The 16,729-nt window shown below is 43.8% G+C and overlaps 1 protein-coding gene across 3 annotated transcripts in view; it reads left to right on the forward strand.

The window, feature by feature from the left end:
• Nucleotides 1-16,729, forward strand: part of LOC135912699 (uncharacterized) — a 347,304-nt gene that overhangs the window by 221,219 nt on the left and 109,356 nt on the right. For 2 of the 3 annotated variants that reach the window (XM_070525684.1, XM_065445214.2), the window contains one exon: nt 15,215-15,267. The gene's annotated coding sequence lies outside the window, so the exon portion shown is untranslated. Of the gene's footprint in view, nt 1-15,212; nt 15,268-16,729 lie in introns of those variants that run through there. The other variant, XR_010567758.2, reaches the window with a different exon arrangement.

A 16,729-nucleotide genomic window follows, 5' to 3' on the forward strand; every position in this document is an offset into this window, starting at 1 on the left:
ACTCCCAGCAAAAGTGCATTCCGAGGTGACGTTCTACCAGTTGGGTTTGTGGCCACCGCATTATGGGCTTCGCACTCTCGCATGTCCAAACGTGCGCGGACTTTACGAAACGACGTTGCACTTTCGCACGAATCAACAGCGAGAGAATTGCACGGGTCGTTTCCTAGTTTGCGCATGACCGCTGGTAAGAGTCCCAGTCCCGGATGCCTGGCGCAATTGCGTGCGAGAGAGAAGGAAAGAAAGGGCGAGGACGTTAACCAGATTGCGTCTGGTTTGCTACTCTACAGTTGGGGAGGGAGCAGAAAAGGAAATCTAATGCGGATGATACGTGTGCACGGGCTACAGCGTTCGCGCACTCAAAGGCAGCCGTAGAGCCCAGTCCTTTGTAGAGGAACAGTAAAGTAAAAAAAAAAAAAAGTTGTTTTAGCTATATTGCATAACTACCCTTCGACAAAACCATAGAAAAGCCAGCCTTACAGCGAGAAGAGGCTCGGTTAAACTAAGAAAATATGCAAAAACAAAACTCGTGGTGACGCCGCCATACAATTCCCGCCCCACTTGGTTATGACGTAATGGGTTTTGGCAACGTCTGGTCCGGTTTAGTTAACCTTTCATCGGTACGACAGGGCTGCGTCGTATTTAAAGATATATCACGCTCCATTCCACTGCTGCGAAGTCGGATTACCAGCGAAGCTGTTTAGCACACGACACAGAGGTTAAATTAAATTATGGGGTTTTACGTGCCAAAACCACTTTCTGATTATGAGGCACGCCGTAGTGGAGGACTACGGAAATTTCGACCACCTGGGGTTCTTTAACGTGCGCCTAAATCTAAGTACACGGGAGTTTTCGCATTTCGCCCCCATCGAAATGCGGCCGCCGTGGCCGGGGTTCGATCTCGAGAACTCGTGCTCAGCAGCCCAACACCATAGCCACTGAGCAACCACGGCGGGTACGACACAGGGGTGACGCAGAGTTTGTATAAAAGCTGTGAGAAAAGTTTATTTCTCTTGAGCCGTGACGGCGGTCATCCCGAAGAAAGACACACGTACACACACTTTTATTTTCATCGGCGGCGTTGATGCGCGGCACACTAACACACACACAGACATTTTGTTGATCACTGCACCTTAGTCGGTGGTCTTAGTAGGACCATGTTCGTATCATTCATTAGCTTCATTCTATGCGAAAGCTTGCACGTCTCACCACTTGGATATGCATTTGTTGTCCTTTTCAGTGGTCATCATGACGATAAGTACGGCCACAGATTCTCGTGTCACCTTGGTTACTAAATGCGTAAGCATTTCTATGCCTATCCAACGAGAAACTTATCGGTCACGTAGGACAATGGCTCATATCTCTTTAAGCAAACAAAGAAAAAAATATGTACCTCGTAGTCTACTGATCTTGAAAATGATGCCTATTGAAATCTACTGAAGATGCATATGGAAGTGATGAGACGTATAAGCTGTTGCATAGAACGAGGCCAATTTGCAACAAGTTCGGGAGGTGAGGTTTTCCCACGCAAATTTGTTGACAGAAACTAAATGTCCACAGAACCCTAGCCATACACAGCTTGGCTGTAGAAGAGCCAGAAACTGGATTTAATGAGTTTAGCAAACATTTAATAGTCACAACTACCGAAATAAGAAGGGAAAGAAAAGACGTTTAAGTTCACGACGTCAGAGACGTAGCGGTGTAAGAATTCCGGGCCGAAATAAAAAAATGTGCTTCGTACTTTTTTTAATTCTAATAATGAGCCTGTTACCACGTAATGATAAAGAAGGGGCTTTGAAGTAACAGTTCAACTATCTAAACGTAGTGTTTAAATTTTCCGCCCATTTGAAAACGTGCAACCGCCATCAGCAGTAGCTACCTGTGCGCATGATGGTCATGTCTCGAGTCCCAATATTGTTGCCTGCGAACACTTAATCATAAAATCTGCTTACGGTGGCACGTAGATTCCATGAATGTCCACGGAGAGAAAGAGACTTCGCAAACAGGGCTCTCTACTATTCGAGCGAACACTCGTCCCGACAAAACTAGTGCGGCAACAACGCGCAAACAGTATGTTACTCCTTGATAAGTGGAGTTGCAGTGACTTTTGAATTGTCTGCCAGCAGTTCCGCCTTTAATAAAAACCCTTAGCCCGTGTAGTAGCTTTTTTTTCGACTAGGAAACCTAGAAATGCTCGTCTTTTGGCAACCACTGAACCTATTGAAAGTCGTCATCTTCAGCAGCAGCTGAAATAAGTCCGCTGCGGATGAATTAGGTGACCATGTGTCACCTAATTTTCTAATGTTAATTTCCTAATCTAATGACACTTTCGAACGCTTTTCTCCACTTAGCTAAGCTTGCCTTCAAACGTGACAAATTCTGGTATTGTAACAGTTGACCGGCTATTTTTCCTACGAATTTGCGCGACCCGGCTCCATAATTGCTATCCTTTTAGAGGGAAAAATTACGTGCCGGTCAGACATCCGGTCAGAAATGCCAGAACGCAAACACCTGAAGCCCCGATCTCATCGACATTCCCCCATCAAAGAGGCGAACAAGGCTAACATGCCGACAAAATTATTCCCGACTACCTCTTTATTCTGCCGCCCTTAGCCAAAATTTTCATTAACGTCAAGTAACAGAATGAAAGAATACCGCTCCTCGCATGCTTTAATATGATCATGCCTTGTTTATGGAAGTGGAATAATATTATGGAATAATAAAGCACAGCTCACAAGGCTTTATCCAAAGTATAGACCAGCGGCATAAAAAAAGAACAGAAAAAAAATTAAACGTACGTAATACGAAGGGCTTCCTAAAAAGAAAAGAAAATAACTTATAATAACGGACAGAAAGAAACCCAAGTATCCTCGAAATTTAATTAATCCGCCACCCTGCGCAATCGACAGCGAATGGAGGATTTACGAACAAAGTAGTGTGGCTTTCAAAGGTGGACCGGGAATTGTCGAAATATTCGCAGACTTCGGGGACATCACAGTATGAAAAGTTGAATCCCAGGCCCGATCCACTATGTGCGCGTCTGTTGGTCCTGGTGGAGGTTCACATTTTTATTAATTTACTCTTTTTATTTAAATGTAGCAGCATATGACGGCATGCTACGTCAGAGTCGGCTATCCCAAAATCCCGAATTCGCCACTCAGGTGTGTTTTTTTTACAGAGGTAGCCGTTATGCGCACTTGATTCCCTTGTCGCACATCACGTTTTTTGTGGATTAAGGAGTGTCAATAAACATTTTCAGCCTGCTTCACCAAAATTGGCATTGTTCGTCAGACGGCAGGGCAGCCTCCGGCACGGAACATCAAGCTTTAGAGAACTGAAAGTCTAGATTAGGCACTTGAATTTCATCGTCCTCAAGTGCGATCAACTGCGTCAACAACAAATACGCTGCGGCACCGTAATATTCAATCTACGACTTCAACGTTACCGAATCCCGCTTCGCAACGCGGAGTCCTCTATGATGCAATTCGAATGCAAGCCTGTCATCTCACATCTCCAACTCTCTCTAAAGAGACTGCAATTGCTCAGAAAGCTGGAAGAAAAGTTTTGCAACGGTGCATAGTCTAGTCATGGCCCCACAATGGATAGAAAGGCACTTCATTTCGAAAATACGAATGAATATCAAAGGTAAATTAAAGAGAACGATTGAACCGTCACACTTTGACAGAAAGCGAGCAGTGTTGTACATTTCCCGAAAAATGAAATTGCTTTTAAGGGTCTGTCCTTTTGAACTTCGTTTCGAAGGCGCGCGCCGAAGATTGATGTGCCCCGCTGATTGCACAACGCCGACGATGAAGGTGACGAGGGAGCTGAAGAAAACTGTATTTCGTGTCCTGTTTTTGTTCACGTGTTCCTTTATTCCATTAAACTGATCGGCAGAAAGTATGTGAGGGTGCTGACCAGTTCAAGGGCACCGACTGCAGTCTCTTGAGAACGCTTTTTTTTGCTGTAGCCTGCAACAAACGTAATTCCGAGCACGTCGGCGGAGAAGGCATGCTTGAGGACCTCGGCTGGTCAAAATAATCTGGCAACCTACATTAAGTTGTTCTTCACAGCCGATGTGTTACACTGAGACGTCAAACCCAATCAACCAATTAATCAAATAATCAATCATTAAGTTATCAACGAATGTTCTAAATTAGTTAAATAATCAATTAACCGATTGTTAAACACTCAATCCATTATTCAGCTGGTAAGTTAGGCGCAGAGGTGTTCGCTGCATTGGCCGAAAACTGGTAACAGTTTCGGATGAGGGATCGTCACAAAAACTTGACAATTGGCTTCCTGTACATTCTTGTCACCAGCTACTCCTCCCTGCTTTTTAGCAGAGAGGAGTAGCTGGTGACAAGAATGTAATGGATCAGGGAAAGAAAAGGGAACAATGTGAGTAGCGATGAGGAGAGCTTGAATAGGTTAACAAAAATGTCTACTAAGAGCCTAAACTTCAAGCCCGTAGTCTTTATTAAAAGTAATATAAGTCCTGAATGGTCAGAAAACTGGATTTCCGGAACCACCAAGAGTGCATTTACCGTGCTCTGACAACGGTTCGCGGTCGACACTGCGAAGAGCAGCAGCCAAACGTCTGCTAACTTCGTGCTTTTTATGGACAGTCTGATAGTACACGGTTTATAGATTCAGCCACACGACGTAGCTCTCAGTCTGGAGAAGACGACGTACCGTATTTCCCAGCTAATACTAGCCAATATGTTAAAAACTATATAAAAAAGAACGGTGCAAGGTATCTCCGAACAGCGTAGGTGTTAAAATCATATCATGTGCCATGTTTCTATACATCTTTTTTTTTCTTTGAACAGCTTGACTAACGCTAGCGGGAGCAATTTGTCTGCCGAATGAATATACAGACGAGTGAGCTGGTAATCAATATCCTGATGGGCAATGGGGTATGTGAAGACAGGTTGCGCGCCTGACCCCACAGGCGTCTTTCCCCTGTGCTACGTAGAATTATGCTGCAGTACTCTATGTTTTCATGTTAACGCAATTCAAGCAGAAGCCAGATGAATAAGGTGAAGAGAAGCACTTCGAGGAAAAATAAAAGGCTGGTAGGCCGCGTTTTGCCGGAAAAGCCTCACGACGCAGAAGAGAAAATTAAGCGACGGAGAAATACGAATGAACGAACGAAGTGGATAAGGCAAGCGAAGAACTAAGCTAGATAAGCACAAATCTAAGCGACCTTTGTGGATCGCGGAACGAGGTTGAACGTTTCGTGAATATATTTTATTGGCATGTACAGCTGGCAATTTTAAGCCCACTCACAGCTGCATTGGAGATGTCAAGATTTATGATGCTATCTCGCAGTCTTTAAAACATTATGTTGGCGCTTTTTAGCCCCAGTTGACCCTTGCGTCTAATAAAAGTCGTGCATCATCCCAGACCAACAGAAAAATTGTAGAAATAAAAATAGCAAAACCAAATAATTATAAAAATAGTCATATAGAGCAAGAGAACACGGACACACGTGGAGAATGGGGAACGAAGCTGCTTCTACATTCCTCGTCTCCTTAGATAGGGAAAGGGAACGAAATACAAGACGCGACCGAAGCCCGATTGAAAAAGAAGAAATGTCATCTGCGAAAATAAAACTAAGTGATAAAACGAGAATAAATGTCAGGAAAGAACAACAAAGGAATAGAACGATGAAAGGCAGAGCAAGAACAAACTAGTAGAGTGGAGAAATTCAAACAAAAAGGAAATGAACTCTGAATAGCGATCAAAGCAAAAGGGAACATAAGGAGAAACAAGGCAGGCGGGAAGGTCTTCCGGATGAGAGATTGGCGCCGACTGACTGCTCACTCGCGGGGGAATCCCCCAATCGGGAAAAGAGGAGGCGATGGAGCCGAGAACAGGGAACGGTCTCCCTCAGCGCGGTGCGAGGGGACAGCCGCGGAAGCGTAACGCTGTGCGAAAGCTCTCCCTTTCCCTATAGCCTCTGCTGGTGCTCCAGAAAGAGAGAGGGAGAGATAGACGAGAGAACGAAAGAAGGACTGCTCGCTTAGCACCGGCGATTGCATGTTAGATGGATCCATCTGCGTCCAGGCTGCCTCCTCCTGCGCGTATCGCGCGGGGGGTGTGGGGAGATTCGGGGAAAAGACCGTCCCTGTCTCTGTGGGCAAAAATAGTACGGCTGCGAATGACGCCCCTAGTACTACTGCTACTCGTATCGCTTGCCCAGTACACACACGTACGCCCCCGATTTACCGCGTCATCTTGCACTGAGGGGGCCAGGATTCTTTGTTCGCCGTATCCGTTTCGATATTCCCTACGATTTCCCCATAGCGTCGCTTTATTTTCATTAATTCTCCCGAGGAGCATTTTTCATGTCTTCTTCGGTGTCAGGCTGGCAGTCCGACACGCCCACCGGCCAGCTGCGTTCTCCTGTCCGTTTTTATGGCCGTTCACTCTTATTATTATTATTATTATTATTATTATTATTATTATTATTATTATTATACAAATCGTTTGTAACACTAATTTGTTGACCTCGATATGATTGGAAAGTTGCCATCATTCTTCTGTTCTGAGTTTTGCATTGTATCAAAGTAACCTTCCCACACCGATCCAGCTCTTTCCCCTCACATTTTGTTGTTGGCTCGCCTTTTGAACGCGGTAGCGTGAATAGCCACGTGTCACTGAAAATCCGGTGCCGGCATCGTCGTCGGCGGCGTTGTCCGTTAAAGAAAAATCATCCCGAACCACGCCTCCCGAACCACGCTGGCCCTCCCCGTGACGCATAGGCCTTAATAGACTAAGTGAATTTCTCTAAATAAAATCAGTTACAAAATTCGTAAAGTACGACTTACGCACAGCCTACAGATCTGATAGCGTCGGTTTGTAATTTGAATATACGAGAAAACATAATTCTGTTACGCGGAAACTCAAACGCAAACGCTTTTTCGTGCTGCCGTTTGAAGTCTGTCTTAGTAGGAGCGGTGAGCCCCGCTTTGTTTCTTGCAACACCATCCAGATGGCGCTTGTCTACGAGCATCCGCAGAGTAGGTCGTGACTAAAATCGGATATATTGTCGGGGTTGGAAGTTAACCAAAGCTTAGCAGGGCGATTGGCTTTGGGAGCCCAAGGCAAAACCACAAGCGAGGCAGTGCAAGGAGACTTGCGTTGGGCCTCGCTTGAAGTCGGAGAAGCGCAGAACAAAATTAGTTTTGATGCAAGACTCAGGAACATGGATCAAAAGAAATGTGCGGCCAAAGTGCACAAGCACCTGTACCTAAACAGCGTGGACACAAAATGGAGGAAGACGTCAAGAAATCTGGCGACCAAGTACAGGGTAATTGAAAGTGTAGGTGAACAACCAAGAAGAATCGTTTCTTTTTCCTTCTACCAAGAACAACCAAGAAGAATCTTTTATCGTTTCTCTTTCCTTCTACTTCTTATTTGACTAATATTCTTGTCATTGTAATTTTCTCGCACAAGATTTTGGGATTCAAGCGACGGATGGCGGCGGACATCGGCGCGCATCAAAATACCCAGGGCAGTGAGCACATAATACCTCACTTTAAAAAAAGCGAGTAATTTCGAAATAGCTATATATTAATTTCATCGTGAATAGTAAGAACATTTTGTATGATCCACACTTTCAACGAAGCTCTGAGGAGCTCAAATTATAGGTTCTTTATTCACTGCACCATTCCCGTAATACTGTTGGACCTCCCTTCCAAAAATAAATAAATAAATAAATAAATAAATAAATAAGTAAATAAATAAATAAATAAACAAATAAATAAATAAATAAATAAATAAATAAATAAACAAACAAATAAATAAATAAAACAACAACAACAACAAATACAAACCTGCAAGAAATTCTGCAAGCTAGATTCACCATATGAAATGTATTACAACGGCAGTGCCTGTTTTATGCTGTTTAGTATGGGAATAAAAGGTTGATTGGGGAGGCGACTATGGGTCGGGCAAAACTATGCCACGTTATTCTCAAAGTTGCCGCTTAGCCGATATGGGGTTTTCTAACCGGAATGAGGTGTTGGGTTTGATTCTCTGCTGTGGCGACCGCATTTCGAGTGCAAAATACTCTAAAAAAAAGCTGTCCTGCACGCTTATGTTAGATTTCATTGGAATCCATTGCATTTACGTGCTAATGGCAACACTCCTCCTTCTGCTCAAGGAGTTCCAAGTTCACAAAATTAAACTGACGCCCTCCCCATCCGCCCTCACCAAACGGTATTTTTAGCCGAGCTGTCGTTTTGCGAACTTGAACGCAATAACTTTCAATTGCCCCCTGAAGTGCAAAATACTGTTGCATAACAGACCGCAACGCTTAAAATTAGCTCAGCTATCAGTGCAAAGGACATCTTTGCGCAAATACCCCAAATAGGAATTATTACTTTCTGAAGTGCTTCAACACAGCGAAGTTTCAAAATTGAGAGCAACAACACAGCTGTCTATAAATAAATATATTTATGACTGTGTTATTATGTACCCACGAGTTACCAATGCAGTAGCAGACACTGAGGTAGTTTTCGATCAGTGATTACAAATCACTAATGATCTGGCACCTGACACACAAGTATTTTGCGTTCTAAATAACCGTATCGACACTACAGCCTCTTGAATTGGAATACTGAATAATCGAACTTCACAACTAAGACTTTAACCGTAAGTTCTGTATAACTACGTGAAGACCCTCGCTGCGCGCGCTGGTGAAATTAAGTGCAGGTAATGAGCCGCCACTGATAAGGTATCCCCTCTCTTTATTTAAACTAAGTATGAGAGTGTGTAGCCAACTTATCTCATTTTACGCCTCAAACCGTGTAGTCATAAGCTGGTGAATTGAAGAGAGAGAGAGACAGATGTAGAAGCGGAGAGGAAAGGACTTTAACCTTACTGCTCCTGGTTTGCTGCCCTACACTTGGAGAGGAAAAAAGAGGCATACAGAGACTTAGATAAGAACTTATATGAAAGTGGTGCCTGGTGCAGATGTCAGCGTTCATTGCGTATTCGAAAGCTCCTTCGAATGCAATACCACATCGCGGAGGTTTCTTGCATGAGGCCGCAAGGTGGGCAAGGAACGAGGTTAACATGTCAGTCTGACTGCACAAAGCTAAACATGCCAAAAGAAAACTGGAAGTCATTGATGACTAAGCTACTGTATGGCGGGTTAAAAGAAACAAAAATTAAAAAATAAAGTATGCACAATGAATACATTTGCTGGGGTCTCTGTGAAGCGAAGTTTCAGCGAAATGGTTAAGTGAAAGCTGTTATAGAACTGTAAACGGCGATGCAGTCAACTGTGTTTACTTTCATGCCATGCAACGTGTGATCGTGTGCAATTGTTACATTTATGCACCATGAAGATCACAACTGCTATATTCCTTGAGTGACAGTGCACACACCATTAACACAATTAAGGTTCATTTGTGTCACAGTGGCAGATACAGATTCTAATGTGGCCCGTACCCACCATCACCCAAGAACGGGCAAACACCCAGTGGCACATGCGAAATGGCTCAATTGTTGAAAATCGAGTGATTCACGGAATCCGTTGGATGTAATGCGCAGTTCCATTAAGAGGTCGGCATGCTCTAGGCGCATTTTATGAGGTGATAACATATGCTAGGGTGTTAAGAAGTATTTTTTTATTGTTAAGCACGACAGATGTACGTTTAGTCCCACTACTTTGCCGGCACGCGTACTCATATAAGCCCATTCGCTGGTACTCGGATTTGGAGCCCATATAAGCTTCGCGTATAGATCCACAAAAATGCATCCGGCGAGAAAACAATGAACGCCATAGCCTGGGGAAAAAGAGAAAAAAGAAGCCCTCGCTTAAAAAAAATGAAATAATGTAAGAAAAGAAGCGTTATCGCACACAGCCGCGATAAGAATTACATAGCGATTGGGAGGGGGACAGGCCAGGCACCGGGCGGGGAGCCCGGACAGGAAGGAAGGGGGTAATTCGGCTGGGGAATTTCCTTTTAATTGGGGAACGTCGTCCCTCGTCTTCTCGGGAGCAATAAGTGACATTGACGGTACTAGCGCGATTGCGCTCGCGGGAGACAAGACACGGGGCTTCACCCGACGGACACGACAGGGCGCAATCAGACGGGGATGTAATTTCTCCTTGTTGTTGTTTGTTCTCTCCTCAGCGCAGTCGATGTCATAGTGCCAAAGATAAAGAAAACGACAAGAAAATTATGTGATTAGGGAAAAGATATTTGTTGTCCCCAAAACAATAACGTCACTTCTTATTGTCGTTGTGGTTCTTGTTCTGCATCCCGCTCCTTTCTTTGTGCGTCTTCTTTCGCTCTCTCTATCCTTATTTCTCTTGTTTTCGTTCAGTTCGTTCTTCTTTATCCTGTCTTTCTCTTGTCGTTCTTGTTGTTGCTATTTTTTCTCTTCATGTTGTGGATATTGTCCTGCTGTTTGTCATTGTTTTTCTGTTCTTTTTCTTTTTCTTTATTATTTCTTTTTTCGTACTTGCTTTGGTGTCTAGGTAATGTTATTTCTGAAAGTGTTCTGCACCTGGGGCGACTTTGCGTTGGTAGAGCGCTGAGACAACTTGTCGTCAAGCATGCCGGTTTGGTTAACGCCAACTAGAAAGGACAATCTAATAACGAGACGAAAGGAGATGCAAGGTAAGCGCAGTGCCTCGTGTGCACCAAAATTATTCGAGCAAGCAGCACCCTTGCCAAGTGGGGAACCATTCATCGGGGAAGTCAAGGGGTACTGCAGGTAATAGAAAGAGTGAATTTAAGGAGATAACTGAGCGTCGAATCTTTGCCCTTCCCGGGCAAGACGAACAAGCAGAGACCCTTCCTCGAAATAATTTTCTAACATAAGATAAACAAAAATAATGTTGGAACGGAGATTGTTAACAAGCAAATGATAACGATAGCAAATAATGTTTATAAAATACAAATTTGCAGCAACTCTGGCGTTGCAGTCAAAAGAAGAAGCATCACTGTATGAGTAATTCTGCAACTGACTACCTTGTGGTTAAGGTCGACAATCGAAGACTTGAAAAGCGCGAAGCGCCAGATTTGTCGTTTCAGAGAAACTGACGAAATACGTCTCGTTTGTTGTCACCAGTATCGGCTCAGGCAACAGCCAGCCGAAGCCAACAACAACACACGTCGAAAACATGTCGCGTTCAGAGGCAGGAGTGACGCAATGCAGTCCCATTACGAGGTAGCTGCAATTGCTTGGCTACCTAATGGTTTTCTTCGCAAGCCTTCCATGGATGGCGCAACTTCAGAGCTCGACAAGGCCACGAGGGAACGCAGACAAAAACGCGAGACTCCGCTTGTGTATAGTATAGAAGGTATGTCGCCAACACGCAGTGTCACTACATAATCGAATCTTCGAAATCATTGAAATCGGGGCGTTAACAAGACGCTGGTTTTGTAAGCTGGTGCCTCGGATGGTTGAATGTTCAGTGCTACGCTAACAACCGGGCGTACTCTTCGTGTTGTGAATTGCCGGGTGTCAGTTTTGCGTGCCGCTACTACTGTGTTTCGTCACTAGGTCTTTCTTGGCCTTAGTGGCTCACTGCTTGCATTATTCAAAGTTAGAGGCGAGTTCCTTACGCTTTCTTATCGTGGTTATACTCGCTATTCGACACCCTCGTTCATTCACACCTTTTCTTTGTTCTTACGGGGAAGAATGCAATTCCAAACAAAAAGGAACCATGCATGATGATTGTCAGGGAAAGTGATTAGCCGAGCAGATTTAGAAAGTTATTGGCTTTATTATCTGAGAAATGCGCTTGAAGGCACATGTTAGTTGCAACCCTATGAGAACATATAGGTCCACGTTTGCCAACGGTTGTCGAGTCGTGACGACACAAAACAAATGCCTCTATTGCCGATAGTTTCCCCCCTGTGTTCGAACGGAGTGCATCGTCATTTTATTTCCGATAAAATGTTGTAAGACATGGCGTCCTAAACTTCCTAAGTGCTTCTTCGCTTTCCTCTGAGATTGCCACTCAGATTTCCTCTTAGGTTGCGACCGAACTGTGACACGGCGAAATTGTTCAAGACATGGTTGATAAAAGCAGATCAGGGGAACAAAATATGCGCTCCAACAAACGGTAAGGAACACTGACTAGCACCTCAGGAACAAAAAGCTCTACAACGGCTAGTAAAGTGAGGGTGCAATGAGCAGCAACTCATCTAGTCCTATGCGTTGGTACAAGGCGCCTTCCAAAACGAATAAACCACTTGGAGCGGACACACCGCCTTCCCCTCCGCTCCTCTGTCAGCTCGTGTTATTGGCCTTCGCGAAACCTTAAAATAAGCGACACAGCTCGCGAAGTCGTCTTCAATTTCTTCTCAGAACCACTTTCCATAGGAACGTACCTTAACGAAATAAGCTTGTACGCACGTGGGACGAGAAGCACCGCTTCATGTTCAGAAGAGCACTGTTGGCTTTCATAGCCAATTTATTGTCGATACACGAGGCGTAGGCTATGAGAACCACGACTGTCCGCGACAGCTACATCTAAGGGAAGGGAAGCTTCTTGCGTTGCCTCTTTCACGGAGTCTGGCATTCGTCCTTTACTCGCCGTATCTATTTCTTGGCCGCTCTTGTAAATTCCCCAACAGGAGAGCACTTAGGCAGTATTAATATAGTTGTAAATATACGCCCATATACATAGTTTACTATGCGCTCCTACTGCAAGTACAAGGAAAGAGTCTAAAGACATAAAACGTGCATGCTGACCACCAAAGTAATGAGAGCAAACGCGCACATCTGTTCTGCCTAATAAAAAACGCCAACTTTCTGCATGATGTTTGAACACCTAATGTCGACCTTTATCGGGGGCTTATAGAAACGAACGCCGAGCTCCTGATAAAATAGGGCCGGAGTGAGTACGTTCGTCTGAGACACAAGTATAGAAGCCGTAAGTGTGCTTACATGTATGTACTAATGTGACAGAATATCAGTAGTGTTTTTTTTTTTAGCTGCACCAAACTTTTTAAAACTAGCTCTAGCAGATAACACAATTCTAACCGTTTAGCTAAATTACTCCATGAGGTGGCCATTCCTTATAAGAGAAAGCAAAATGTCTGATTGAAGAATACCACGATTACACTGAATAACATTTTTTTTAATTACTTTACGACAAACGTTTCAAACTACGAATTGTAGCTAGTGAGATTGCAAGGCATATCCAATTGGAACTAATTTTGAGGGCGGTATCTCTTTGCAGACTTGCGATAAAAATGCGCCCTTGTTCCACTTTTTTTAAATGAAAACGCTGTTTTATACATTGAAGCCCAAAAGTAGCTGGGGCGCCAATTCATTTGGTCGTACACATAAAAATTAACATCTCGAAATTTAGGATTCTTCAGACGAGGTCATATCCCTCGCGAAGTTTCTTAAGCAGGATTTATCCAGAAATTGTCCCACAGTGCCCGGATTGTGGGGAGGTTAGCACTCTACCTCATATGCTCTGGCAGTGTCCTGCGTTACGGGATACGTCCCTCACCAGCGAACGGGACTGGGACGAGGCCATATCTAGTACGCAACTCAAGTTCCAGTCCATGGCCGTCCAGAGGGCCCGTGAAAGAGCGGAGAGGCTTGGCCTCCCGATTCCGACATGGGAGCAGCCAGCGGCGAGCCGGGGGCCCCAACGGGTCTCCACCGGCTAGTCCCTCAGGACCTCAATAAAAGTTCATTGTCTGTCTGTCTGTCTCGAAATTTGGGTAGTCCTCAGAATTCGTTTCAAGTGGATTTGCTTTGCGAACTCACCGGTTACAATAGGTAAATTAATATATGTAGCATAAAACAAGAACATAAAAGATTAATTAGCGTGATTTCGTTATTCCTTCAATTAGTCATTTTGACTACGCGCAGAAGTAATGGCCGTATCATGAAGTAATTGAGCGGAAAGGTCAGATTTGTACTACCTGCCGCAGACCATTAAAATTTGGTGCAACCAGAAAAAAAAAACGAAGAAAACACCTGATATGGAACTTTTGCTTATGCACCTTAGCAATCCATAAACATCACTACTGCACGAGATTCCACCACGCTGCTTAAGCTGAAAATAAACATAACTACGTGCATCTCCGTTAGTTGCATCACATTAATTGAACCACTTCACAAAACCTTCGCTTCACATAGACTCTAGCATCTGTCTTGGTTCTGTATAAATTTCTTTCCTTCATTCAGCCCTGTAAATGCGTCCATTACTGACTATGGATTCTACATTCTGCCGCAGACGGTTGCTTTTTAATTGTAGACTGTACGTACTGGACTCTTCGTTGTTCCACATCGGCTTTTCTCTTCATTCATACCTTCCATCATCTACTCATCACTCTGCATAAAAAAACAAAGCTGAGGAATTTAACGTATTAAACAGAGAATATTGTTTGGCTGAAAGCGTTGCTTTGGCTAATGGAGCATTCTTAAATAATCATTCAGAATAATAGGGCAATTTCTAGAGTCACTTGTAACAGAAATACTTTGCCCATTTGAGTTTAACGAGCCGGTTTCAATTAAATGGATGACAGAATCCTCGTACCTAATTCTGTGGCTTACTGAGAATGGTAAACATGTTGCCTAAATAATATATATATATATATATATATATATATATACACGACGTTAGTAAACTATAGATCTACAATCTAAAAGATGCTTTAGGATTTGTTTTCTTTTTGTTAAAATTTAGAATATTCAAGTAGGTTTGATACACTGGGTTCGTAATCAGAGTAGTGTGGTGTTTCGCGCGAATTTGACTAAAGGCATTCCTCATAAGATGCGTCCTACCGGTGCAAGCTCCGAATGCTTCGCCAATGTCAGAATAACATGCTCACGGAAATGCACAAAAGGAACGCGTAGAAAGAATTGATAACTACGCCAGCGACGCACTGCACTGTGCTACACGAACGCTTGGAATTACGGCGACCGCAAAAAAAAGTAATAAAATTCGTTTTTGTCGTAAAGTCAACGATTAACTCGAATCTATCAAACGTTGACTATTGACTGCGCAGACGATAGTAATTTGTACTGAAACAAGCTATGTGTAATGGCAGAGGCACCCGAGACAGACCTTGTCATTGGTGCAAATGTGTGTGTTTTTATAGCACTGACTTTAATGTTGTATGTACCCATTATACAATATGTGTCTATCTATTGTGGGCTCCTAACTGTTTTGCATCTGTCCGATTTATTTCATTTTCGGATATACTTTTTTTTGCAGAACCAGAATGATGAAAAAGTAAGAGAACAGGAAGCTGCGAAAGCTGTACACAGGTAACGTACCTTAGACACTTACTTTGTTTTTTCGAATTTAACGAAGACAGAAAATTTCAAAAGCAAATAACTTTCACAAGCAACAATCCTAAGGGAAATAACTTTTTATGTTTCATAGAGAGGTTTTCGTACAATTTAACGACGTTACGCGCATGTCGGGGTCAAAGCACACCGTAGGAAGCAGGGAACGTAAGCCATGAGTAAATGATAAACGAAGCGTAAGGGGATAAGGCCACGTGGTTATACTGTGGGCGTCCCCATTCACTTTTCCTTACTTACCTGAAATGAACTTACAGTAAAAAAGAAAGTAACGAAACAACCGAGGTAACGAAATAAGAGAGGCGAGCAGACGACGCAAGGAGGAAAGCGGCTAAGCCTCCTAATAACGAGCCAGAGCAACGCGGTAACGATAAGAGGATAAGGGCCGCCTATATGCGGCATTTTTGCTTGTTTTTTTGGTTGTGTGTGTGTGTGTGTTTTGTGTTACTTTTTTTGTTCCTCTGAACACGTCTACCAAGTGCGTTGGTTTTAAGCAAGGCTGGTGGGCTGTGTGACTATTACGGAGGGGAAAAAATGGGCTGATGATGATGTGTCTGATGATGCTTATGTGAGGGAGCCGGAGGGACACTTTGGGCCTGGGGATATTAAAGATGCGAAATATGTGAATGCGTATACCAGCGCTGCCCAGCTGGCTGCCACCGATCACCACGTGTTGCGAGGCGCACAAAATAAAAAGAAAATTAGAAATGGGATCTTGCTGAGGCGAACCACGTTATTTCGCGCAGTCTGTACAAAATGCCATTTGTTTATTATTTTCTGAAACTGATATTCCAGTTGCACAAATTCCTAGAAGGCCTGTATAACGGACACGTGCTTGTATGCGCAGGAAGGCAATACAAACCATTGTAAAGGAATGCTGCCTGTAAAGCCTTAACAAGGAATGTAAATCCTTTTAGTTGCGACAACAACGACCAAAAAAGTGCCAAATAAAGCAAGACCATCGTAGGCTGTGTTACGGTATTCGCTGTAAATGATAAAAGTGAAAAAAAAAAGCAAATTTTCGCCAAGACGACATTCAATAAAAAATGGCTGTGGCTTAGGTAAGGTTAAGCCCAGGATGCGAAGCATACTAGCCTTTATTTTAGTTGCTCAACCACTGTTTAGCCTGGTGAACTGCTGTTGCTTGGCTATATTTGGTTCGGCTAGACGAAGAAACAACTCATGCATTACTGCTTCGCCTTCAAGAGTGGAACGCGACAGCGTTCCCGTCGACCCGCCAAGGGGTGTAAGACAATGGGCTACAGGGCAGCGACTACGCGCCCCGCATTGGACGCGGTGAGCGTCGAGCAAAGCAGCGTTCGGCGCGGCAACGAAATGTGCGCCTGAGCAAGAGACGCACGCCTTAGAAACAGCTCGTTTCTAAGGCAACACCGCATTCACTAGAGGCGCTTTTGTACCGCTT

Source organism: Dermacentor albipictus, chromosome 9 (assembly GCF_038994185.2).
Source record: "Dermacentor albipictus isolate Rhodes 1998 colony chromosome 9, USDA_Dalb.pri_finalv2, whole genome shotgun sequence".
NCBI classification, from domain to species: domain Eukaryota; kingdom Metazoa; phylum Arthropoda; class Arachnida; order Ixodida; family Ixodidae; genus Dermacentor; species Dermacentor albipictus.